This window comes from Stomoxys calcitrans, chromosome 5 (genome assembly GCF_963082655.1).
Source record: "Stomoxys calcitrans chromosome 5, idStoCalc2.1, whole genome shotgun sequence".
NCBI lineage: Eukaryota > Metazoa > Arthropoda > Insecta > Diptera > Muscidae > Stomoxys > Stomoxys calcitrans.
Genome location: NC_081556.1, coordinates 3,374,025 through 3,399,576, shown reverse-complemented (window position 1 = coordinate 3,399,576; position 25,552 = coordinate 3,374,025). Strand labels below are relative to the sequence as shown.

The 25,552-nt window shown below is 39.2% G+C and overlaps 1 long non-coding RNA gene across 1 annotated transcript in view; it reads right to left on the bottom strand.

Annotated features, from left to right (window-relative positions):
- Positions 1 to 337: 337 nt before the first annotated feature.
- Positions 338 to 25,552, bottom strand: part of LOC131998098 (uncharacterized) — a 195,174-nt gene continuing 169,959 nt past the window's right edge. The window contains exon 3 of the long non-coding RNA XR_009398549.1: positions 338 to 410. This is a non-coding gene — a long non-coding RNA (uncharacterized LOC131998098). The remainder of the gene's footprint in view (positions 411 to 25,552) is intronic.

The window sequence follows — 25,552 nt, the reverse complement described above, 5'->3', positions numbered from 1 at the left end:
AATTTGCTCATTAAGCTGAACTTAAATTAGTTTACAAAGATTTGAGAAATCATAAAAATTAACTTTGTATACCACCGACAGCAGATAAGCCGTCAATGCCAGTTCATCCAAAAGCCAAGGAAAATGTTGGCAGATAATGATAATCATCTGAGAAAGACATAGAAGATTTATGGCACTAATATAAGGAGAATTAAATGAAATTTTAATGGTTACGAAGGAAAGGAAACATGAAGACAAGGAGTGGGTAAGTAAACGAATTAAATTTTAATTTATTTTATGATTTCCCAAAAACTCTACCATTTTAAGAGATTATTTTACTATTTGTGTGTTGACTTACCATTGCCAGTGATGGAATACTGAATAGCTCATTTTGTGTTGGCTGATGTGAAGAGCAAATATTTAGCATATACCTGAAAGAAATGAAGTAAATTGAGTTTCTATGAACACATTAACAATTTGTTTTAAACTTCTAAGTTATTAAGTGAACTTTTCGACTATAGAGAATTTGGCTACAATTTTAAAGTTTTTGACATTTCCAAGAATTTTGGATCACAAAAATATTTACAAGGATAGAAATTTAATAGAAAACATGATTTCAATTTGTGGAATATTACTGTAAAGAAGCTACTTGATCAACAGATTCCTTGAACAAATGACATCGCATCCATTTGTATACATTTCGAAATATGGATGAGAACGCTCGCATTTTTATACCCACCACCGAAGGATGGAGGTATATTCATTTTGTCATTCCGTTTGCAACACATCGAAATATCCATTTCCGACCCTTGATCAGCGTAAAAATCTAAGACGATCTGGACATGTCCGTCCGTCTGCCTGTCTGTCTATTGAAATCACGCTTCAGTCTTCAAAAATGAAGATATTGAGCTGAAACAGATTCTTTTTTTCTCCATAAGCAGGTTAAGTTCGAAGATGGGCTATATCGGACTATATCTTGATATAGCTCCCATATAGACCGATCCGCCGATTTAGGGTCTAAGGCCAATAAAAGCAACATTTATTATCCGATTTTGTTTAAATTTGGGACTGTGAGTTGTGTTAGACCCTTCGACATCCTTCCTTAATTTGGCGCAGATCAGTCCAGATTTGGATATAGCAGCCATATAGACCGATCCTCCGACTTAGGTCTTAGGCCCATAAAAGCCACATTTATTATCCGATTTTACTGAAATTTGGGACTGTGAGTTGTGATAGGCCCTTCGACATTCTTCGTCAATTTGGCCCATATCGGTCCAGATTTGGATATAGCTGGCATGTAGACAGATCCCCCGATTTTGGGCCCATAAAAGCCACATTTATTATCCGATTTTGATGAAATTTGGGACTGTGAGTTCCCTTGACTTCCTTCGCCAATTTGGCCCAGATCGGTCCAGATTTGGATATAGCTGCCATATAGACCGATCCTCCAATTAAGGGTCTTAGGCCCATAAAAGCCACATTTATTATCCGATTTTACTGAAATTTGGGACAGTGAGTTGTGTTAGACCCTTCGACATCCTTCCTTAATTTGGCTCAGATCGGTCTAGATTTGGATATAGCTGCCATATAGATCGATCCTCTGATCTAGGGTCTTAGGCCCATAAATGCCACATTTATTATTCGATTTTGTTGCGCATTAATAATCCGATTTAACTGAAATTTGACACATTGATTTATGTTAGGCTTTTCGACATCCAGATCGGTTTATTTTTAGATAGAGCTACTAAAAAGACCAATATGGCCTTTTGTTTCTAAATTTAAAGAAAAAAGAATATGGAAAGAGTACATTCAGTGGTGATCATAAATATCCTCTGAGACACACGATTACATGTGTATTTTATTTTTATACCCTCCACCATAGGATGGGGGTTTCTAGAGGGAGTAATTCTTAGCCAATATGGCAAAATTAAGCAGTAGTGATTTTCAGCATACAACAGACTTTTCAGCAGTCAGTCTGCCGCTTTGTAATTGAATAGGCAGTGTTTGCTATTCTCAGCAAACTTTTTTCTATGAGTCTTGATATTCTTTTTCCAGGATTTTGCTCTTCCTCTGAGCGTTGAGGTTTAATTAGTAGCAGACGGATTTTGTCGTCAATAACAGTAACATCGGTTTTGATTTTTAACTCACAGTTTATTGGCCAAAAATTCTTAGAGTTCATTGCAGATTGTGGTTTTGATAACCACTTAGTGTGTTTTTTGTGGTCTATACAAATTGACCAAATTTGCAAATTGGCAGATAGTTATCGATCTAAGACCTCCTTTTTGCCCAGTCTATATTATAAATATCTCTTATCATTCAGTTTAAACTTAAAACTCCTCTTTGCTCATTGTTTTAAAGTTTGTGGGAAATTTTTATTTGTATGGGATGTTATTGGGAAACTTTGTGGCTCAACGACGAACTGATGATTTAAAAAACTTAATATCAATACACCGAAGTATGATTTCATAACTTAAAATGCATGTATCTCCCTGGTAGCCAGAAGTGTCAATCAGGAGTAAATGTTCATCAATTTCCAAGCACTTTGCTTTTCTCAACCTGAAATATAAAACAATTTAAGTCATCATAATTTATAAAAATTCCATTAACCTAGTTTTTCTAGAAATTGTCATTAATAATTTAATATGCCAAAATGGCCATGACATTTAGTGTCACTAAGCATCTATTGTTAATATTAACAATAATTTACTGCGTTATGCATGCAATCACTTCATAAAATATCATTTCATATTGAGCATGTAAACAATTTTGTGAATGTCTTGTCCTTGACTTTAAGAAAATAAGATAATAAATCAAAATAAAATTTTAAATTTTCAATCATAATAGACTTTGCATTGTCTTTTGTTATCTTATTGAAACATCTTGAAAATTTCGCATAAACTTTCTCCGTTGCTGATTAACTTTTAAGTTTTTGCCAATATTTGCCCACTTGGCTCAACCGTTTCGAAGCCATATTCATTGAACTTTTGTTTCTTGGTTTGTTGTTTATTAAAGGCCTCCCTCACTCTCTCTCTCTCTCTTTCCAGCAAGATATTGAAAGAGAATTACAAGAGACCACATTTGTCAACACTATGACTTTTTGACTCACAAATAAACCCCAGCAATCGCACACACGCACACACTCAAGTGCAGATAACGGAAAAGGATATCGGAATGACATGTGTTCAATGTTCAAGCTGGAAAGCAACTTATCTAATGTTTATTCAGGCTATGTGACCGTAAATTATAAATAGCTTAATATGTAAATAACACAGACGTAGGACATGGCACAAAGACAGCATGATAGAGCACTTGCCAGCGTAGTGGTATTGAAGGTGGTTGCAAAGGACTTGTGGTTTCTTGGAAGTGGACCTTTACTTTAACCTCCCCACCCCACCACTTCATGTATGACATAAATATTCAAATAAAACGAATGTTACAAAAGATACTTCCAAGTTTTTTCCCTACTCAAATTCAACATAATCCTATCATGAAATACACATCAAATCAACCAAACTACTACGAAGGCACTCAAGGATGTGGTGAGTGGCAGTATAGTCCTACATCAATAACGCATATTTGAAGTTTATGTCAAGGCTTTGCCTACAACTGTATAAGCATGCCATGTCACTTTGGATAAGATTTGAGAGGTGATGACATGAAATGCCATAAGTATTTGTAATTTGTCTTTTTGCCATATGTGATCGGTCATTTCAGATTTATGTGCCATCTTATCATGTCCTCTCGCAAGTGTTTGCTTTGCATATTTATATTCAATTTAAAGATTTCCTTAAAGTACACACACAAATGATGTTGATGATGCTTGCCTTAAGCAAGGGGCAATTGGAAATTTAATGGATAGAGCTTAAATTGCTTATTATAGGAATTATTTCCTTGAGGGGTGGTTTGAGTTGTTATCTGCATACCGTAGGGCAGAGGTTAGCATGTCCGCTCATGACACTGAACGTCTGGCATAGAATCCTGGCAAGAATATTAGAAAAATTTTCAGCGGTAGTTATTTCCTACTTATGCTGGCAACATTTGTGAGGTACTTTGCCGTAAAAATTTCTTCCCCAAAGAAGGCCCCTTACCATTGAGCTTAAAATTGAATCGAACAGCACTCAGTGATATGTGAGAAGTTTGTCACTGCTCCTTAATGGAATGTTCATGGGCAAATTTGCATTTGCAATATCAATTTTTATCTATTTATGAATTTGATTTTGTATTTCCTATGGATTTAAAAACGTCGTAATCGAATATTCTGTTCACGAACGAAAAGGCAACTAATAACTAAGTATACCGATCGACTCGTAAATACTTTCTGATTCGATTTAGCTATGTCCGTCTGTTTGTTCATCCGTCTGTCTTTCCTTATCAATTTTTGTGGAAAGAACCGGTCGCAATTTATGTCCGATCGTCTTCAAGTGTAGTACAGGAATGAGACGAAGTCTATGGAAATGGGAAAAATAGGAAAAACCAGAGATGTTTGTCCGATTTTAACTAATATTGTCACTTGCCAACAGATTCCCATGTTGTTATTACTCTCGATATAACTGAATTGCATCGAATCAAATTTAGATATAGCTCCATATCGCTTTCTTCTACTATCACACTAACTAAGGAGTTTAGTCGGAATCGGTTCAACTTAATTGGAAAAATAAAATATTATAACCAAAAATATTTTTTGCTCTTGCGTTTCTTTTCATTTTGGTCGCAAACCCCTAAAAAAAAATGTTCAACAATATGTAGTACCGTCCCGTCAACAAATTTCAGGAGAACTCCCAGAAGTACGTTCTCAAGATCACCCAGATCGCAGAAGAACCGCCTCCTCAGAAAGGAGAGCCTGAGTCCCTGCAGAGCCGGATATGAAAAAAGCAAGTACTCGATAATCTCCTCTTCATATTCATCAAGGTAACTTCTGCAAAACTAAATCTTGCGGTATTCCCATACTAGCCGCCATGTGGCCTATGGCTTAGTGTCCCGTTATGACCCCTGTTAAGGTACTCATCGACTTCTAATTGAACGCCAGTAACACCCTCGTCCTCTTTCGGTCGATGACACCCCAGAGCGCCCAGGCAGTCCGGCAACCATCCGCCGAGACCCATCTTGCCACCGACGCCACTCTGGCCATCTCTTTTACTTTGTTCAGTAGATCGACAAATAGCACGTAGACCCGGTTTACCCAGAGCACACGACCACCACCTGGCTCAGTCGTCCAGTCCCTAATTTTTTTGGCGGCGTAGTTCTAAATAAAGGCCCCAATAGGCTACAACACATCCATATCCAGCATCGCTTCCAGACATGTGTGTGGATCTCAGGTAACCCCAAAGCATTTCAGTCTCTGGACCGAATTCCCTTGTCCTCTTTTCTACGGCTTTTTACCATACCAGTGCACCATAGGTATGTACTGGTCTCAAGACGTCCATATACATCATCTTGGGCGTTACCCCCCACTTCCTACCAAACATTATCCTGCAGAAGTTAAAAGCGCACAATGACTTACGGCCTCTTTTCTCGGTATTCCTCTTCCAGGACAATTTCGAATCGAGGTCTATGCCAAGGTACTTCGCCTCCTTCGACCGCTGCAGAGTGATCTCGTCCAAGGATGGAAGTTTGAACTCCGGTATCTTGTATCTGCGCATGAAGTGCACGAGATCCATCTTACTTGGGTAGGTCCTTCACCCATTTCTGGTAGCCCCATTGCGACAATCTCCTAAGAAACCCTTCCATGATCCCGCTGATCGTGGACAGAAACCTGTCTCGGACCAGCAATACGACTTCCTTCGCATAAGCGATTAGCTTCGTGCCAACGAGCTCCAACTGGATTTTATTTATTTCGAGGTTCTACAGAATCGGTCTGTTTGTTTGGGGGGGGGGGGGGGGGGTTCCTCTTGCCACCTGCCTTCTGACCGCACTATCTCCTAGGTTCGCATTAATAATCCTGCTATAATGCATATAATTAGTCCACTGGGAGATTTGTAGGTGAATCCACGTGCGGTCCAGTAAGGCGACTATCGATCGTATCTCCCCATGTTATTGAAGGCCTCCTCACACATAGTGTACTGCTTCTGTCGAAGGAACGTCTCGACTTCCCGTTCAACTTAATGAAGGGCCGTCTCTACCGACCTGCCTTTGAGGTAGGCGGCGTGTTTTGCCCCACTGAAGTTCTCCGGCGTCAGTCCTCCTCTCACCTTTAAGCCTATCAGTCTTTTAAGTGTTATAAACAAGAACGATGACAGACTAATAGGCCTTTAATCCTTCGTCGTGCTGTGGTTTATTTTTCCCGCCTTGGAAATAAAGACCATCTTAACCTCTCTCCATGCCACTGGTATGTAGGATCATGCCAGGCTCGCCCGGAAAATCCATTCAAGCCAATCAGGGTGACTCCAAGCTACTCCTGCAGCAGTACTGGGATACGGTTAGGTCCGCCGACTTAAATGGCCGGGAAGTGCCGACTACCTACAGTATCTTCTCCTCGTCAACGATATCCCTAATGGGGTTATCCACCAAGGTAGCATATGTAGGTGGCCGCCCGGTAAATTCGATGTTGTTGTTGTTGTAGCCACATTGAGATGTGGAAGTAGTGATCCTCGTCAAGCTCTTATGAGTGAACAAGCTCGTTCCGGTCTATTCGACCGATCACCGCGGGAACACGACGGCTATTGGTTATTTAGAAGCGTCAAAATGCGTCTCTATCAGAAGTTCCACCATCTCCTGACCAATTTTGATGTAAGTCCCGTCCTGCCTCCCTTAGGGAGGTACGCGTGCTAGGATCCTTCGAGAGCACTTTGCACAACCTAGATGCCTCATTAGTACTTTGCAATTCTCCACAGAACTTCGCTCAGAAACTCCTCTTCGCCTTTCTCGTCTCCTTTAAGAACTTGCCGAGTGTTTCGCATTAGTTGTCCCAGCCCTCTGCCGTGTTCTCTCTCTTGGCCTAATTAAAAAGCCCTTTTCTCTCCGTCATAAGCGCATCCACTCTGGTGATCACCATGACTGGCTGGGTTTACGCGGCGGTACTCATTCGGGACATGTCTTCAAAAAGGCCTCGTTCAGTCATCACGTGACAAGATTCACTGCGGCCTCCAATTTCCTTGGGTTATCCAGAGGCCCCAAGGGAGCCCCAGCTTCTGCATCTGTTCACTGAACTTCTTCCAGTTGGTACTTCTTGGGGTTCTGCATGGTTTCATCTTCCCTATCGATCAAAAATATATCCTATAGTGATCTGCAAAGAGCACTGGGTGGAGACGTTCCAGTCCAAGACTTTTTGTCAGAAGCGTTATATCTATTGTATAACCTGCTCCCTGATCAGGGTTTTAAAAGTAGGGGCGTTGTCCCTATTCCATAAAACCGACCTACATCAAAAAGTATTTGGGCGAAAATTTGAGACACAAAAGTCCAAAATTTAACCCATGGGCAAACTTCTCCCATATCAATGAGTGCAGGCCTATTAAAGTTTAAGCTCATTGATAAAGGGCCTCCTTTTTATAGCCAATTCCAAACGGCGTGCCGCAGTGCGACACCTCTTTGGAGATAAGTTTTTATATGGCAAAGTACCTCACAAATGTTGCCAGCGTTAGGAGGGGAAAACCCCCGCAGAAAAATGTTTTTTCTGATGGTCTCGCCAAGATTCGAACCCAGGCGTTCAGCGTCAAAGGCGTTCAATGAAATTGTTCAAGGAATTTCAAATGCCCAATTATCTTGTTTTCAATTTTTATACTGGGCTATTGTACCATTTACCAGGAAATGTGCAACAAATTTCCATGTTACTTAGCTTCCAACAAATTTTCAAGAAAATTTTCTATGAATTGATTGTGTGGCTTATTATGTGCCCCCAGCCAAAGCCAAAATGCAATGCATCTGTGGAGAACACAAGCAAAACTAGGGAAGAAAATAAAAAATCGCACTCCAAATGGAAGGTGTAAATTTCCAAAACAAGTCCACAATCACCCAATTTTGTGCTCCAATAAATTTTATTGCTCTCAGCCAATAGAGATATTGCACAAATTGACTGCAATTGGCACAAACAACATGGAATGGAAGCGGGAACAAATCCAGCATGCCGAGGAAAAGCGAATGCTGACATCACCCACACACTGGAGATGGAATACTTTCGCCTTGCTTTGGCCCCAATTTCACAAACTGCCAACTCCCTGCACTACACTTTAAGGGAGGATAGAGAGGAGGGGTGATAATTTTCGGCTGATTTAGGTGGAGCATTGGGTTGCTATGATTTTCTGATAGTCTTCCTTTTCTTGCCCAGTTTCTCGTTACCTTAAGGTGTGAATAAGCTTAAGTGGCCGTACTTAAAGTCCATCAATTATACCATTATTCTATTATTTAGTTATTTATCTACAACAAGACCGCAAAAAACACTTCGCCAGGCGGGCAAACAACCAGCCAGCCAGCCAGGATAGCAAAGCGGCAGCATTCACAGAATGAGTGGCGCAATATGGTTTTCATGTAGAAGACTTTAAGTTGTTTTAAAGTAGGTATTGTCGGGGCATTTTTCTTGTGTTTTTTTACTTTTCCTGCAACATATTTTTTGGATGCAATTCAAAGCTGGTGGCGTGGTGTTGCTGATATTGTTGCCGCAGACTAACTTACATTGGGTTTTTGATTTAGAGCCAATTTTGTGATTTTTCTTACCTTTTTAAATCAGTTAAGCCCTTTGGCTATAATGCAATTGCATTATTGCACTATACCCCATGCTCAACTCCCTACCCTACCCTACCCTCACACCACTACTTAATGCCATAACAAATACAGATCAGAGTCCCCGACAGCCGCCAGACAGCAAAAACAAAGTACAAAATTCACAAAAGCAGGGATTGCTACACGGAAGGATGGACGAACAGACCAGTGGAGGGATTTTCTTGCAGAAGGACAGCCAAAGATAAAGACTGGTCTTCTTGTAGATTTTAAATGGTTCATATGTTACATATGATCATATTGTGTAAGAACACCAAATTGCACTCGTAACGATTTTTTCTCTTTCCTCCATCAATTCCTTTTTTCCGGGTGGATAATTCCTCTTAAGCTTCAACATTGCCAGTGTTGGACAAAAGGAGGAGAAAAAAACAGAACAAATTTGTATGGGAAAAAGTGGAAAGTAAAAATGCAAGGCCATAGTGTGATAAAAGATTTGTGTAGTTTAAAAAGATTTAAAGCGAAAATTTATTTCATGGGATTTTGCAAATGATTTGAAATCTTGCAGTAAATGAGACATGACTGAGATATAGAGTTATGGCAACTATACAAATGCATACAAAGCTGGAAAGCAATTACAATGAAAGGGTTTGCCTTGATTGCTCCCTTTTTCAGTGCGATTTTTTTTTTTTTTTGAAAATTCTTGGCAAAAAAGAGATGGATATCATCTCACGATAGCGCTCATTATTCACAGGTACGCTACGATTCGTATCATCTTTGAAGAAGTACGGTCCAATGATGCCACCAGCCCATAAACTGCATCAAACTGTGACTTTTTCTGCATGCATTGATAGATTATGCAATGCTTCTGGCTGGTCTTCTACAATTCTGCTTATTAACTACCCATTGAGCCAAAAATTACCTTAGAGCGATGCGCGCGATGAACCTTCTTAACAGAGCACGCATTTTGATAATAAAATTCAATAATTTGCAAACGTTGTTCTTTTATAAGACGCTTCATGGTTAAATTATAGACCAAACTGAAGATGTTTGACAGTGAAATAAAACACGAAGCGTGCGTGAGCTGTTTAAACCAGTAATGGCAAAAAGATAATAGCTAAAAAATCACCCTTTATAAGAAACTAGCTGAAAAGGGCCCGCTCCGTTGCACCTTCTTTTACTTAGTATGGAACAAAATTATCATTTGAATATTTATTTTTGACAATTTAAGAGTTTTAAGTGAAAATATATGCATATCGCTTGACTAACAGTGTAGCAACATAAGTTCCTTTATTTGAATCCCATATGATTTCCGTTGGTCTACGAATTCACTCAGTGGGTTAAGGGTCATTTAAGTTTGGATGTGAGATGTACTCTATTCCTAAAAGACTTTTTTTGAGCTCGATATTCTCATGGGGATTTTGGGAGTGGGAAGGTCTCCAGGGTGGTGGTTTGTGGGTATAGGGGATGGAGTGGACTTCCAGAAACGTGGTCCTGAGAGTTGGTATGCAATTCGTGCTCTAGAGGGGGAAGTCCCTTAGAGAGTTGGTCCCGAATTTCGATGTCAGATTCGTGGTCTACTCCCAAATATCTTTCATTTGAGCCCCAGTTTTCCATAGTCAACAAACATGTCCGGTTTGGGGGGTGTTTTGGCAGATGGAGCGACCTTTCAGTGACTTGGCCCTGAAAATGTATATCAGATCCGTGTTTTACTCAAAAATACCTCTTATTTGAGACCTATATATCCATAGACAGCAAAGACGTTCTGTTTGAGTGGTGTTATAGGAGTAGGGCCGTCGTAAATCTGTTCTCTTTGGGGGATGTTTCCGGCGAAGGGTGGTCCCTTAAACACTTGGTCTCACATTTGGATATCAGATTCGTATTCCACACCCAAATACCTTTAATTTGAGCCCCATATTGTCATGGTCAGTAAATAAGTCCTGTTTGGTTGGTGTTTTATGGAAGGAGTGGACCCCAAGATACTTGGTCCCACATTTGTATTGGGTTGCCCAAAAAGTAATTGCGGATTTTTTAAAAGAAAGTAAATGCATTTTTAATAAAGCTTAGAATGAACTTTAATCAAATATACTTTTTTTACACTTTTTTCTAAATCAAGCTAAAAGTAACAGCTGATAACTGACAGAACAAAGAATGCAATTACAGAGTCACAAGCTGCGAAAAAATTTGTCAACGCCGACTATATGAAAAATCCGCAATTACTTTTTGGGCAACCCAATATATCAAATTAGAATTCTACTCACAAATACCTTTCATTTGAGTCCCAGGGGTGTTTTGGGGGTTGCCCTCAAACACTTGGTTTCACAAATGGATATCAGATAAGTTTTCTTATCTTAAATACCTTTCATTTGATATATATTTGGTAGATTTTGGGGGTGAGGCGGTCACCCCTTGGTACCCCAACCGAAATTTGGATAACAAATTTTTATACCCATCACCATAGGATGGGGGTATACTAACCTAGTCATTCCGTTTATAACACCTCGAAATATTGATCTAGGACCCCACAAAGATTCTAATTCCCATGTACGCCCGTCCGTCCGTCTGTCGAAATAACGATAGCGGTCGAATGCCTAGAGCCAACTGCTTGAAATTTTGCACAGATACTTAAAATAGATATAAGTCGTTTGGGGCCATATCGGTTCAGATTTGGATATAGCTCGCATATAAATCGATCTCCAGATTTGACTTCTTGAGCCCATGGAAGCCATATTTTTGGTCCAATTTGACTAAATATTTGCAGATAGTGTTCAGTTATGACTTCCAACAACTGTACCAACAACGGTCCAAATCGGTCTTTAACCTGATTTAGCTCCCATATAAACCCATCTCCCGATTTGACTTCTTGAACCCCTGGCAGTCGCAATTTTGATCCTATTTGGCTGAAATTTTGTACATGGTGTTCAGTTATGACTTCCAACCACTATGTCAAGTATGGTCTAAATCGGTCAAGAACCTGATATAGTTCCCATATACACCGATCTCTCGATTTGACTTCTTGAGCTCATGGAAATCGCAATTTTTGTTCGATTTGGCTGAAATTTTGTACATGGTGATCTGCTATGACTCCCAACAACTGTGGTAAGTACGATCTAAATCGATCTATAACCTGATATAGCTCCCATATAAACCAATCTCCCGATTTGACTTCTCTAGCCTTTACAAGCTTCGATTTTTGCTCAATTTGAATGATGGACAGTGTTCTGTTATGACTCCCAACAACTGCGCCATGTAAGGTCCAATTCGGTCTATAACTAGATATAGCCACCATATTTTAGCAGAATCCATGCACGCTGTTACTTGTCGGATATGGATATTCCGCTTAAATCGGTATATCCATATCCGAGATCTGCAATTCTATAAATTATGGTGAGGAGAAGGGTCCACTGCCATATAAACCGATCTGGGATTTTTACTTCTTAAGCCTCTAGAGGGCGCAATTCTCATCCGGTTTGGCTGAAATTGTGCCTAAAGTGTTTTATTATGACTTCCAACAACTCTGCCATGTATAGTTCAAATCGGCACATAACCTGACATGGCTGGCATGGCATAAAAACCGTTCTGGGATCTTGTCTTCTTAAGCTTCTAGAGAGCGCAATTGTTATTGGACTTCGTTGACATTTTGTACAACGGCTTCTCCCATGACCTTCAACAAACGTCTCCTACATGGTCTGAATCGATCTATACCTTGATACAGCTCCCATATAAAGCGATCTCCCGATTATGCTTCTTGAGCCCCTACAAGGCGCAATTCTTATCCAAAGGGACAGAAATTTTACCCTATGGTCTATGATCTGAAATATTACCCAATGTTCCGAATCGGCCTATAACTTGATGTAACTCCAATAGCATAACAATTCCTATCCATTATTCTTTGTTTGCCTAAAAGGGGATACCGCGCAAAGAACTCGACAAATGGGAACCATGGTAGAGGGTATATTAGATTCGGCGCGGCCGAACTTAGCACCGTCTTACTCGATGTATATAAGATTTTGTCAACATTTCGTTTTTACAGGTCGGCTGTGTTTTTGATTTTTTTTTGCCAAACATTTTTAAGTTTTTTTCATAAATTTAAAAATTTTGATTAGCAAAATTTTATCGCAAAAATCGCTTAATCACCTAACAAGTCATTTGCATTAAACGAATGATTGGCAGTCATTCAAATAGGCGCATAATCGTGGAAAAGGTGATTTGCTAATACCGCTTGCAGCGCCAGAGATATTAGCCACAAATGCTTGGCAAATGGTTATCACTATCGACCTCCTATAACGATATTAGCCCGTGAAACAAGTTCAAAAGTCATTTTCATTATTTTTAACAGCGGAACACATTTACGAAGCTTCCCCAAACAGCGTATCCGATTTTAATGGCATTTTCCCACCCTCCCTCTCTCACTCTCGCTTCGCGCCACACTTAATGTCTTCTTCTATGGCTCATAATCTTAGCCCTCCCCTGATAATTTCTCTATTCACCAAAGCAATTGTTTTTCTAGTATATATTTATCTAAAGCTTAACTGCCCCTGCCACATCATTTGCTCAACCTCCCAACTCCACCTCCAACTCCACCCAAAACCAATATTAATTTTTAATAAATTTCCAACTCACACCCAATTGGATATAAATCGTAAATTGCTTTATCAAATCGTTGGAACAGTGTTTTTGAAGGCCACAACTAATCACCCCAGGGCATTCTAAATCAAATGGAAACTCCAAATGAAATTCGCATTTGTGCGACAAACACACAACACACGTGGGGTTGGAGAGTCACATCCATAATCTCATTGTTACAGTAAACAAAATTGCCAGAGGGGAAATGTCGGTAGGCCCTTCCCTCGCACGCGGATTGCAAAACAAACACCTTCGTCTCGAACTTTGAACCGCAAGATTTTGCGGCTGCTTCGATAGAACATAATTGTAGCCAAACTGATAGCAATCAATGGCTGTCTATGGCTGACTTATGTGCCGCTTGTTGCCGCCAAACAGGAATTCGAAATGTTTTCATTGCCGCCAGAAATAAATCTGCGTCTCTTTTATGATACTCTGAGGTGTACTAAATGGCAACAAGAAATGTTCGTAACAAAGTAAAGAAAATAAAGAAAGCAGGGCCTGATGAAATATACATAGAACATTGCTGGCATACAACAACAAACCCGCTTCTCGTTCCTAAGCAGTCATCCGTACAATCTTCATCCGTTCAATTTGATATCAAAAGTCCTGTGACAAACATCGAAAGCCGGTTGTATCAACCAGCATTGTTGTGTCATAGCCGTCGATTCGCACGCACCACTAGAATGTCTGGGCTTACACAACTGAGCCAAATGACAGCCTGGGTATTGTGAATAATGACAAGAAGCAGATATGTAAATAATATTTAAGAGATTATAAGCTTCAGATTTAACCATGGCCGATTTCAAAATATAGAGAAAAATTTCTTTAGGTTAACGATTTTTTACTTGATGTTAGAAATATTTTGATCCTCAATGGTAGTACAACCGATTCTTATCTCTGCTAATTTTTGTTAAAGACATAAAGTCTCTTAAGGGCCCTTTTTGTACATAACTGGACAATGTTCCTAGAGGAAAATTCCACAGATGACAGGCGACCACACAGATAATTCGCGACCCAGCGTTACACGCCTGGCTGGAGGGGAGTGTTGGCGATGTTCTCAAATAGTTTGGCATGGCTGACTGTGTGGAATGACTTCGCTAGGTCTAGGGCCACGAGGACCGTTGGACGAATGGAAATTCTCCAACGAGGCTCAAGAGGAGTAGCGCCTCAAGCGTCTTGGCTACTGGTGAGAGAAGGAAGATCGGTCTGTACGACTCCCCCAAACTCGAGTCCTTTTCAGGCTTCAGTGGCGGGATAACTCTACCCATCATCCAGACATTGGGAACTATAAGTGTTCAAAGGGAGGTTGAGGACAGTTGAGGTACTGAACTCCAGGTAGATCCATATTCTTCGACATCTGTGTTGAATGATTTGGCGCCACGGATAACATTCGTAACTTCACCCACGGTCCTGTCATCCCGTATACCGAGGTTCGGTAGTGACGTAAGAGTAGAACACAGCTTGTCTAAACCAGTGCCTAAGTTACATTGCTCAAAGTGTTTCAGCCATAAATTCCGCTTATGTTTGTCGACTACCCTGTTCACTTTCAGATTCAGCTCGCCGATTCTGGGGTTTGTACAACGAAAATCATCAGGCTCGTCTGGGAGTACCACTGTCTGCGCCGCACTTGTGGAATTCGACCGGCTTGTATAAATCGAGGGGCTGCTGCGTTAATGATGTCTCGTAATTTCCTCTCGGCAATTAGCACATTCGAGGGTTCACTGACACGGCTATTGGTGTACTCTCTGATGACTCAAACGGCCTTCTTCTGATTGATAAACGTCCGGCGCTCAAAGTTTATGAAGTACTGTGGTCGGTCGATGGTGAGACTTATGGGGAGGTGGTCTGATCCCAAAGCAATGAATACGTCAATCAGGAGATAAGGGGATGCAATGGAAATGTTTGACGAGCTGCTGTATCTCCTCGTAATTCTAATGGGGGCATCCTAATTTACCGCGCTAAACGTAGGGATTTCAATCTCCCCTATGCCCCGCTGGTCGTTGACTAGGGGAGAATGCCACGAAACGCGATGCGCATTAAAGGCTACTACAACTAGTCGATTGTGACCAGACAGTAGCCCACTTATGCAGGGCTTGTAAGCTTGGACATTGACTGGATCACAACTACCAACCGGCGGTATGTACACTTTGAATAGCTTTATCTCGGCGATACCCAACTTGATTGCCATCCCCATGCACTCCATGTTGTGGTCGCTAGCGCCATGCGCAGACGAGATGGGTCTATGCTGCAAGGAATTGTGTATCACGAGGGTCAATCCCTCACCTCCATTAATTAAGCGATCCTTACGCAGCACATTGTATCCGTGACAACTGTGCAAGCTGCAGGTGTTAGTCAGATTTGTCTCCTGGATCGCCGAAACCAATTTGTTCTTCCGACTCATAAACAAAAACTTCGACTCAAAACCAAAAAAAAGTACCGCAAAAGGTACTATTTGGTACTTTCTTTGTAAATCGAACCAGACCTTTGAACTTTAAAACTTAGATACACCATGGCAACCTTAATTGGGTGACTATAAGAGTTTTTGGAAATTTATACATTAAAGTACTAAAAAAAGTTGGCACGAAATGGGTGAACTTTGTACAGGGTGGATGGACAGAGGTAGAACTTTGAATTTTGACCTAAAAGACATCTGGTGAAAAAGGATGAGAGTGAAAAGAGAAAATGAAAAAATAGTACTGGTGCCGGGAGAAAATGTACGTTTTGTACCGAAATTTGTACCATTTAGTAGTTTCTCTACATATGGAGCTAAAGGTCTGAAATTTGGCATGTAGGTACAATTAAGAAATGTATGATGGGCGATTAAATGATCTACTCAAAATTTGCAAATTTTGGTACCATTTGGTACTTTCTTTACAGATAGTGCTAGGGGTCTGAAATTTGGCATGTAGGTACAACAAAGAAATGTGTGATGGATGAGTAAATAATCTATTAAACATTTGTAAATTTAGGTACCAAAATTGGTACCATTTGGTACTTTCTTTACAGATGGAGCTAGAGGTCTGTAATTTGGCATGCAGGTACAACTAGAAAAAATATTATGTGTGACTATGAGCTTTTTACAATTCGTATATTTTGGTACCAAAATAAGTACCATTTGGTTTGTAGAAATATATGATAGGTGGCTAAATGATTTTTTTCACAATTCATACATTTTGGTACCAAACTTGGTACAATTTGGGGCTTCCTTTATAGATGGAACTAGAGGTCCGAAATTTGGCATGTAGGTTTAGCTGAGATGGTGACTAATGGGTGACTAAATGTTCTATTAATAATTTGTACATTTTGGTACCATTTGGTACTTTCTGCTCAGGTGGGGCTAGAGGTCCGAAATTTGGCATGTAGGTACAACTAAGATGTATATGATGTGCGACTAAATAATTTATTAAAAATTCATACATTTTGGTACCGATTGGTACTTTCTTTACCGATGGAGCTAGAGGTCTGAAATTTGGCATGCGGGTACACCTGACAAAAACATGATGGGCTACTACATAATCTATTCACAATTCGTACATTTTGGAAAGATTTGATACTTTCTCAACAGATGAAGTTAAAGGTCTGAAATTTGCATAATGGGTTCACAAATGCTGATGACCACCACAAGATGCCAAGGAGGCAATCCCATGGCAGCCGGTATGTACCGGATTGAACAGATGAAGTTCTTCATCGACAAAGGCTGCCGCCTCAGTGTATAGCACACTGCTACTACAATAACACCACAAGGGTGGTAATGGGTATCACAAGTTTAGCCCTTCATATTAAATGCCTTTTTATTGTTTTCTAATGATTAAACTCCTAATTTTAACTTGCCTCTATCCCATGTTCTTTTTATATTTTACTCTTTCTTAGTTTTATTTTCTTTCACTGTTTTTCTGTTCAAGCATCTATGTTCCTCATTCAACAACCAAATGCTGTATTGCTACCATCATCATGATAGCTGTTCATGTGCCTGCTCAAGAGTATAAATGTCAAAAGTTTGTCGCTAAAACGTGTTGTATTGTTGCGTCGGAATTCGCGTCTAGCTGTTTTCTTTTAAAGCCGACGCTGAGTGTAGTTGTTCATCGTCATTTCATGCTTGTTGGTTTGTCTATCCATTTCTGGTTGATATCCTTTGGGGAGCTACAATTGTAAGGATTGCTGTGTGACTACGATTCCTAAATCCAATGCCAAGCTGCAAACAGCCTTGAAGATGTTTTACATCTTACCGATTTTTTCCTCCAACATTTTTCTGGCATTGTCGTGTCATGAGTATTTAGCAACCGTCATTGTTGCCACTGCCATTGTTGTGGGTGTTGGTGTTTTGCGTTTTTATCGCGAAAATGTGGCAAATCACCTGTAAAATGTAAATTGTGACACGTTTGCATTGAGCGTTTCGCCAGATGGGGGTATGAGGTGGGGAATAAAACTCAAAATGAGTTGAATTTCTACCAAATCGGTATAGGAGGAGTATGATTTCGTTTACGTTTCCTCTACCTTTTTATGACAAGCCTTCAGTTGGTTTTGGATTGTATTTTTTTTGTTTCTCGTTTGTAGAAGACTGAAGGAAACGATACGTGATGTAGATATTTTCCTGGGATAAGTTGATAACTTTGTTTGGCTGAAGATGACAAAATTTAAACCGGCTATGGAATGAAAACAATCTAAGTTAATAGGTTGCTAAATGCTAAGCATAAATTTCATTTTATACAGTTGTTGTTACTGTCATTTTTTTTTTGACTTGTTCTTGTTGTTGGCAAGAAACGTGTGTTGGAATTTAAAGATGAGTAAATTTGAAAACAAAAAAAGTTTAAATACCCCATTGAAACTTTAAAGCTTTGGCAAAAAATTCTCAGCAAAAAGAGATCATTGACATTTTTATTTTTTGAAAATTGAAACTTGATCATTAATCTGGTGGTATTGTTGTGGAAATATGCCACCAGAATTTAAAAGTGCATTAATTGGCAAACAAAAATTATAATCAAAATATTCCCATACCATACCTTACCACTTGGTAGAAGAGAAATGACAATTTAATTGGTAGCGAAATATCATGAAGAATACAAAATACCGTGTGAGAACATCAACCTAATTTTAGTGGCAATAAGTCGGAGTTTTGCATAATAATAAATTATTGAAGGACATATCATTTAACAACGCCAATACATCATTAGGATATTATTGGATGTCCAAGCTGTTCCATAATGGGACCATTTGTGTATTTAATCTCGATCATGATTTGCAAAGGCAGAAAGAACTGCTTTGTCAAAGCGTCATATATGGGTTAAACTACAACATTCTGATTACTATACAACAACAACCAGGCGGCAACGATATAGCTGTGAAGAGTAGTCATCAGAAGGTCAATTCTTTTCATTTATTTATTTTTTTATTTAATGAACACCTACACATCAATATTATACCTTATAGTTACAGTGCGGGCTATAATAATATTGTTTAAAAAAAAAATTGAAAACAGCTAAGCTCCTTCTTCTAAAAATTACTAGTTTCCTACCCCTTCTAAAACGGGCAAATATTAATTCGTCATAGAGGTATTTAGGTGTTTGCTTCTAAGTAAAAAGTAAGTAACAATAGCTACAGCCATAAAGGGACTTCCCTTCCCGAGTGAGAAACATTTTGAGTCCTTCTTATAGCATAGACATACCTAATAATGCTGTTGAATACTACATTTAATTTTCGTTGGCTTAGTGAATCGCAGTTTGAGTTTTGCAACGTATTCACTAAAATTATTAACAGAGCCGCTTAGGAATAACTGAACGTTATCAGCAGTAAAATCATTTGCGTAGAGCAAAAAAAGGAGCGGAACCTTGTTGAACTCCTTGGGCACTAGAATTGGCGCTGATATTGAATCCCCTAGGTACACTGACTGTTGCCGATTCCTAAGATATGATTGAACCAATTCGATAGAAGTACCGCTGAAATTGCATTAACGCAACTATGATGGGCACGAAACCCGGATTGTCTATTGGACAAAAAAGATTCATGATGGAGATATTCGGACATTTATTTATGCAAAATCTTCTTCTTCTTCACTATTCGATTTAGGGATTGGGATTATCTTTGATCTTTTCCAAATTGTCGGATTTACACTGGTGATTCGAATTGAATTAAAGAGATGAGTAAAATAAGGTAGAAGGTAAGAAACTAATATTCTAATGAATCTTGTTATCAATGTTATCAAGACCAATAGCATTTGACTTGACTGATCTAAGACAATGTTAAACTTCGTCATGCGATACACATCTAAACTCAAAACGGCAATCAACATTTTTGCTTTCCGGAAGCCAATTAGAGTCTTGGTAAAAAGTCGAGTCTATATCTAAAGTCGGATTATTAAGAAAAGTTTCATTTAACCATGGTAATTAGAAATTGCCTTGAATTTTCCAATTCCAAAATCGTTTATAACCCTTCACTTGCCTCTCGTGTCTAAAGCCGAATAATATTTGGATGAATAATATCGTAATTTTGCATCACTTTATTTCTTGCCGTGCGGATTTCCTTATGAAGTTCAGGTGTCTTAAAATGTTTCCACCTGGAATAGGCTAGGTCCCTGTTATGAATAAAATTCCTAATGGTGGAATTAAACCAAGGTTTAGTATCGGATTTCTTCATCTTAGTTCGAATGGGGACTGCTGTATCAAATATACGTCCAATGTTATCTTGAAGAAAGCTACATTTCTCATCGACAGATATAAGATTATATATCCCATTCCAATTGACTTCCTGAATGCTTTCATCTAAGGAAGAATAGTCAAAATTTTTGAAGTCGCGGTACGAAAACTTCTCCACTGTCTTTGATACAATGACATTGTAAGCCAAATAAATGTGATTATGTCTTGAGAAACAAGGGCCAGATATTTGGTCATAGAGCAAAATATTAGAAGTATTATTTACAAAGAACATATCCAAAAGTGTATTAACAGTTGACGAAAAATGAGTGGGGTTTCTATGATTGGTAGGGGAGAGACCCAGGGCAACCATATTGTCCGTCAATTTGGAATCTACAAGAAAATTGGAATAACATCGTTATATCCCAATGTTATGGTCTTTAAGACGTTATGCATTTGATTCAAATCTATTGTATTGTTTGGCCGGTAGATACAACCAATCAAGTTTTTTTTCAAGTTAGATAAAAGCTCTACGAATATATATTCCGTTTGATCCTCAGGGTTTTGGAATTTGGCTTTTAACGTGTTGTTGGCATATATGGCAACACCACCCCCATCACTCCCTCTATCAGATCTGAATATCCATCCAAGTTTATCAAGCTATCTGGTATTGCAGTGTGTAACCAAGTCTCTGGGAGACATTATATCGATTTCCGCATTTTCGAATATATACTTGAACTCATCAATCTTGTTTGTATATACTATACTTTGAGAATTTATGTGGTATAGCTTGTTAAAATATGCAGTAGATTTCGAATTACGTCTTTAGGCTCTAGCTACACTTATCATGCGTGTCATAGAGAATAATAAATAGATTAGAAATAACATCAGCTTCGCGTTTGAAAAGGAATATTCCTGCTTGTATTAATGAGAAAACATAAAGAAGATAATTCAATTTGTAAGAAGAAGAGGAAAAAATAACCTTTAGAATAATAAGTTGTAAATTTGAGAATACATAAAAAATCAGCAATATTATGAACATTCGTATTGTAAGTCTAACTTCAAATTTCTGTATTATGTATTTCTTCCGAAACACCAAAATTATCAATAATTTTAGGATAATATATCGATCTAAACGTTTAATGTAAGCAAGTCCTCTAAATGTGCATGCAGACTTTATAAGACCTTTCTTCTTTAAGAGTATCGCATATTGCAGGAACTTCTAATTTGTATTAGAATGATTTTCGTTGATATAATTTTGTGATGAAAATCTGAAGCCAATAGCATTCAATAACAACTTATTGTTGAGCATCTTCTTATAGCCAGAAACAGATTTAAAGAAACAATTTTTCTCATAGGGCGACATGAACATGTTGTTACTTTTCTGAAGGCGATGGATTGTTTTAATGCGAGGTACAACTATATATGTATGCATTTGTTGGCAATTATGTCGATTAAATTTTCCTCAGCTTGATAAGGAATTCCACTAACTCGTACGTGTGCATTCTCTTGTCTTAAGAGTTGGATTCCGATGTCATCTAATTCGTATTTGGTGTGGTTTGGATACGCGAGAGTTGACATCATTTAAATTTGTTCTTATCTCCGACAATTTTTCTTCGAATTCGTTTATGATGCGGGATTCTGTCTCCTTGAGCATGGTTTTAAATTGACATACCAAATTATCACTTAACTTACTGAAAAGTTCATCAAGCATTTGTACCATTCTGAAGGGAGAATCAGCTAAGCGGGGAGTTTTTGATAGCTTTCCAAAGGAGGAGCAATGATTAAAGCTCTCCCTTATCATGTTAAGGTGCCCTTGTGTCTTGTGGCACTACATCGCTTTCCTTTTACTCGACCGTTACATATTTTATTAATTCAAACCAATAAGACACAAAATCTATATCATCAATCTGAACAATGATATCATTCGTTTGCTCTAATTATCCTGGATGAAAGAGGTCATTTACAATCATTATATTATTATAAACAAAAAACAACCTAGTTTTCCCTTAAGTCATTACATCTAAATTTCCAGGCAACTTGTAATCCAAAAAATAACAATTAACTACACAGTGTAAGTTTCATTTAAGAATACACTTCTTAGCACAAGTTAATTACTTCAAAAATAAATCCCTCTTTTCAAAAGAAAACAAGCAAATATACCTGAAAGCACAACAGAGTAAAATGTTGCATAGTTGCCGAAGAAGAAAAAAAGAGAAGTTTTTAAAAAAAATTTAGTTTTTGTTGAAGAACTTATGCTATGGCAACAAAGGCAATAATAGGCCAAAACTTTTCAGGCAGTACTATACAAGGAAACAACAAACTCACCAAAAAAGAAAAAACAAATTGAATACCGGAAGCATAACAAAACTCTTGAAAATGTTTGCAAATATTTTGCAAAATGAAAAAAACATGGTATACAACACAATAACCAACAAAATGAGATAATTCCTTTCAGTTTAGCAAACAATTCTACACTCTAGCCAGAGTATTGTGGTGCCCCTTCTTCTAAGGACAGATAAGCCCCACTTTTCCAAAACAAAAAGTATACCCGGAAAAGAAACAAAAACCTAAATGAAAAGGAATTATTGTAACTGAGTCAGAGACAACAGCAGATTATGGTAGTACTCGAAGTAGTTACAAAAGAAACCGGATAATAGTCATAAGTTGTTCACAACAAACAATATGCATATACTGATCCAAACTTATTTGGTTTAGCCACACCGACACCCACCCAAAGAAAAAAGCCAAATGCTAAAGGAATTGCAGAGAAATTAAATAGTTTAAGACTTACGTCTCAGATACAAATGCACTGAAAAATAAAATGTAAAATAAACAAGAAAGGCCTGTTTAGTTTGGCTGGGTAGAATCTTATATGCCCTTCACCAGCTGACGTGTGTCATGCGACTCCTGGTTACATCGAGAAAACACATCTAGCGCGGTGCCATCAATCTTAGCCCAGTAGAAATTGAGGGGGCTGCTTTCGCTCTAACTTAATTGAACCAAAACATGTCTGGTTTGTCGAGGGAGGCTAACCTCTTTAGGTGCTATGGATGGTAGTTGGTCTTCAAAGAACGAACTTCACTCGGTAACTGGTCACTGCTGCTGTTATCATATCCTCGTGAATGATGTTTAGAACCATCTATAACGCTGCTTAGTCTTAAGGATTCTGGATTTTGTCTTGTTGAACTTCTCACACTAGATCATGTATGTAGATCCAATCCGATGTATAGGGACGACGTATGTCTATCCACAAGATTTCGTAACTTGGTTGGTTTTTGCGACACGAGCCCAGTAGACAAGGCGGAGTGAGCTTGTGGTTATGTCTTTGTACGAGTAGGATCTTTGTCTCCTGATGGAAGTGGTCCATACGAGAACTGAGAGACAGCCGGTTGCAATTCCTAGAACAGCATTCTGAAAAAACTGAATATTGTTCCATTGTGTGTTGCTTAGCTGGTGACCGGCGGTTCATAGTTTATCACGGATCATCCAATTTTTTTATAGGTAACTTTAGGTCTTTCTACGCCTATTATCATCCCGGCACCGAATGACTATGGGCACAACATGTGTTGGAATTCTGAGCGTCGATTTGTGTGGAGTTCCTTGTCATTACGAAAAGCTCAGCTGAGAGCTAACAGGTGCATGGATAGTAGAACGCTTCATTTAAGAAGTAACTGCAACTACGGTCGCGAATAATCAGTGATATTAAGTGGATAGGCCGAGCGGCACGGTCTCTAGGGACGGGCGGTCGACCCTATGGGCCAGTGTTAGCTTGTTCACCTATGGAACTTGATGAGGATCGCAACCTCTACTTACAAATATGTGGCTACAACAACAATAACGGGTATCCTCAAATTTCTTGAAGCTTAATAAGAGGCTCGATCGGTAATGTGGACGCCGTCTCCAAATATACAAATTTGCCAATGAACATTCAATTTGAGGAGGGCAATTTCCTCAAATAACAATTAGTCCGATAATTAGTCCGATTCAAGTTTATGCTCAAAGATAAGGGGCCTCCTTTTTATAGCCGAGTCCGAACGACGTGCCCCCTTTTTGGAATGAAGTTTTTACATGGCTGCCATACCATTTTTTCAAATGTCGCTAGTATTAGAAGGAGATAACCACCGCTGAAAATCTTTTCTTTTTTTTACATAACCAATACGCAGAGGATGTCCCCTATATATGCAGTGCATTGCGTTGGCAATTAGGAAAATAAGGGGTTGGAGAGGGGAAAGAGGGTGTAGTGTTCATTGATATTCGTCTTAAATTTCTGAACGTCAATGTCGGTGAGAAAGACAGTAGCTGGAAATCGATTACACATACTAATGGTTCGGGTGAAAAATGAATTTTCTCGGTAACTGGCCGACTGGCCAATCAATTACAAACGGGTGTGAGTTCCTGGCAAGTCTTGTATTCCTGGTGAACATCCTAACGTCAGAGATAAAACAACACACGCCATGAAAGTTACGATAGAGCAATACAACGCTACCGACATTCCGACGATGTTCAAGAGAAGTAATAGAGTTGGATATTCTGCTGTCCCCAATCAACACCATCGCTCTCCATTGAACCACGTCAAATAGCTCAAATTATAATTTTGGAGCTCCTGCCCATATATGAGAGTTATATTCCATCCTCCGCCTGATGTAGGTTATGAAGATATTGAGAAGATCAGAAGAGGTGAAATACTTCCTGCACTGCTTAGAAAAGCCCCACTTGAATGGTTCTTTGGACACTTCGAATATGTGTTTTGACCAACGGTCATTACATTACATTCTCCCAACTCGGAAATGCCAACAAATCCTGGGAGACCGTCTCATGCATAATGCGCCTCCCATCCATAATTTCTTTAGGACTGGGCCTGTGGTCGAATGAATTTGAATGTCACAGACTATTGTCATCGGCAAATGTGTAGACTGGATTCGAAGTCTGACCCAATAGATTGTCAATGAAAACAAGAAAGAAGGAATGGGAAAGCTCAGAGCCTTGTCGAACACCTGCGGTCAATGTATACTCATCGGATGAGAACCCGTCTACAACAACCCGTATAGGGCCCTCGAGGCCTAACTGGAGCGACGTGTTGAAGATGTCCTCAAAAAGCATGGTAAGGCTGACCCAAACGAATACCTTAGAGATTGAACCTCGATTCAACCTGGGGTCAACTCAGAACCGTACACTTGCTAAATGTTCCGACTTCGACTTCAAAACCTCGACTACGCCTTTGGCACTGCTGGACCTGATTGAAACCATTCAGTGGTGACATGCAAAACAGCTCTCGAGAGAGGACTCTACGACGACTTTTCTGCCGTTGACAGAAGGAAAATCGGTCTTTCCGATACTCCCTTGCTTGTGTCCTTTTCACTTTTCAATAGCAGTGGTAGGAATCACTCTGCACATTTTTCAGACCAGGTACTCGACTCCCGGTATATTTTGATACTTTAGCCTCAGTGAAGAGATTCCGTTGAAGCCCAGCCCCTAGCCATGGTCCTCCTGCCTACCTTTTCATTCTCGGAAGGCGCAATAAATGTATTGTTGAACAAACTGACTCATATATAGGGATCAGCCACGGTTACGTCGCAAAAAGTCCCTGTCCCTCTTTTTCACCGAAGGTTGTTGTTGTAGCCACGTGTCTATATGTGGATGTGGCGATCTTCGTCTATTTCCTATAGATGAGC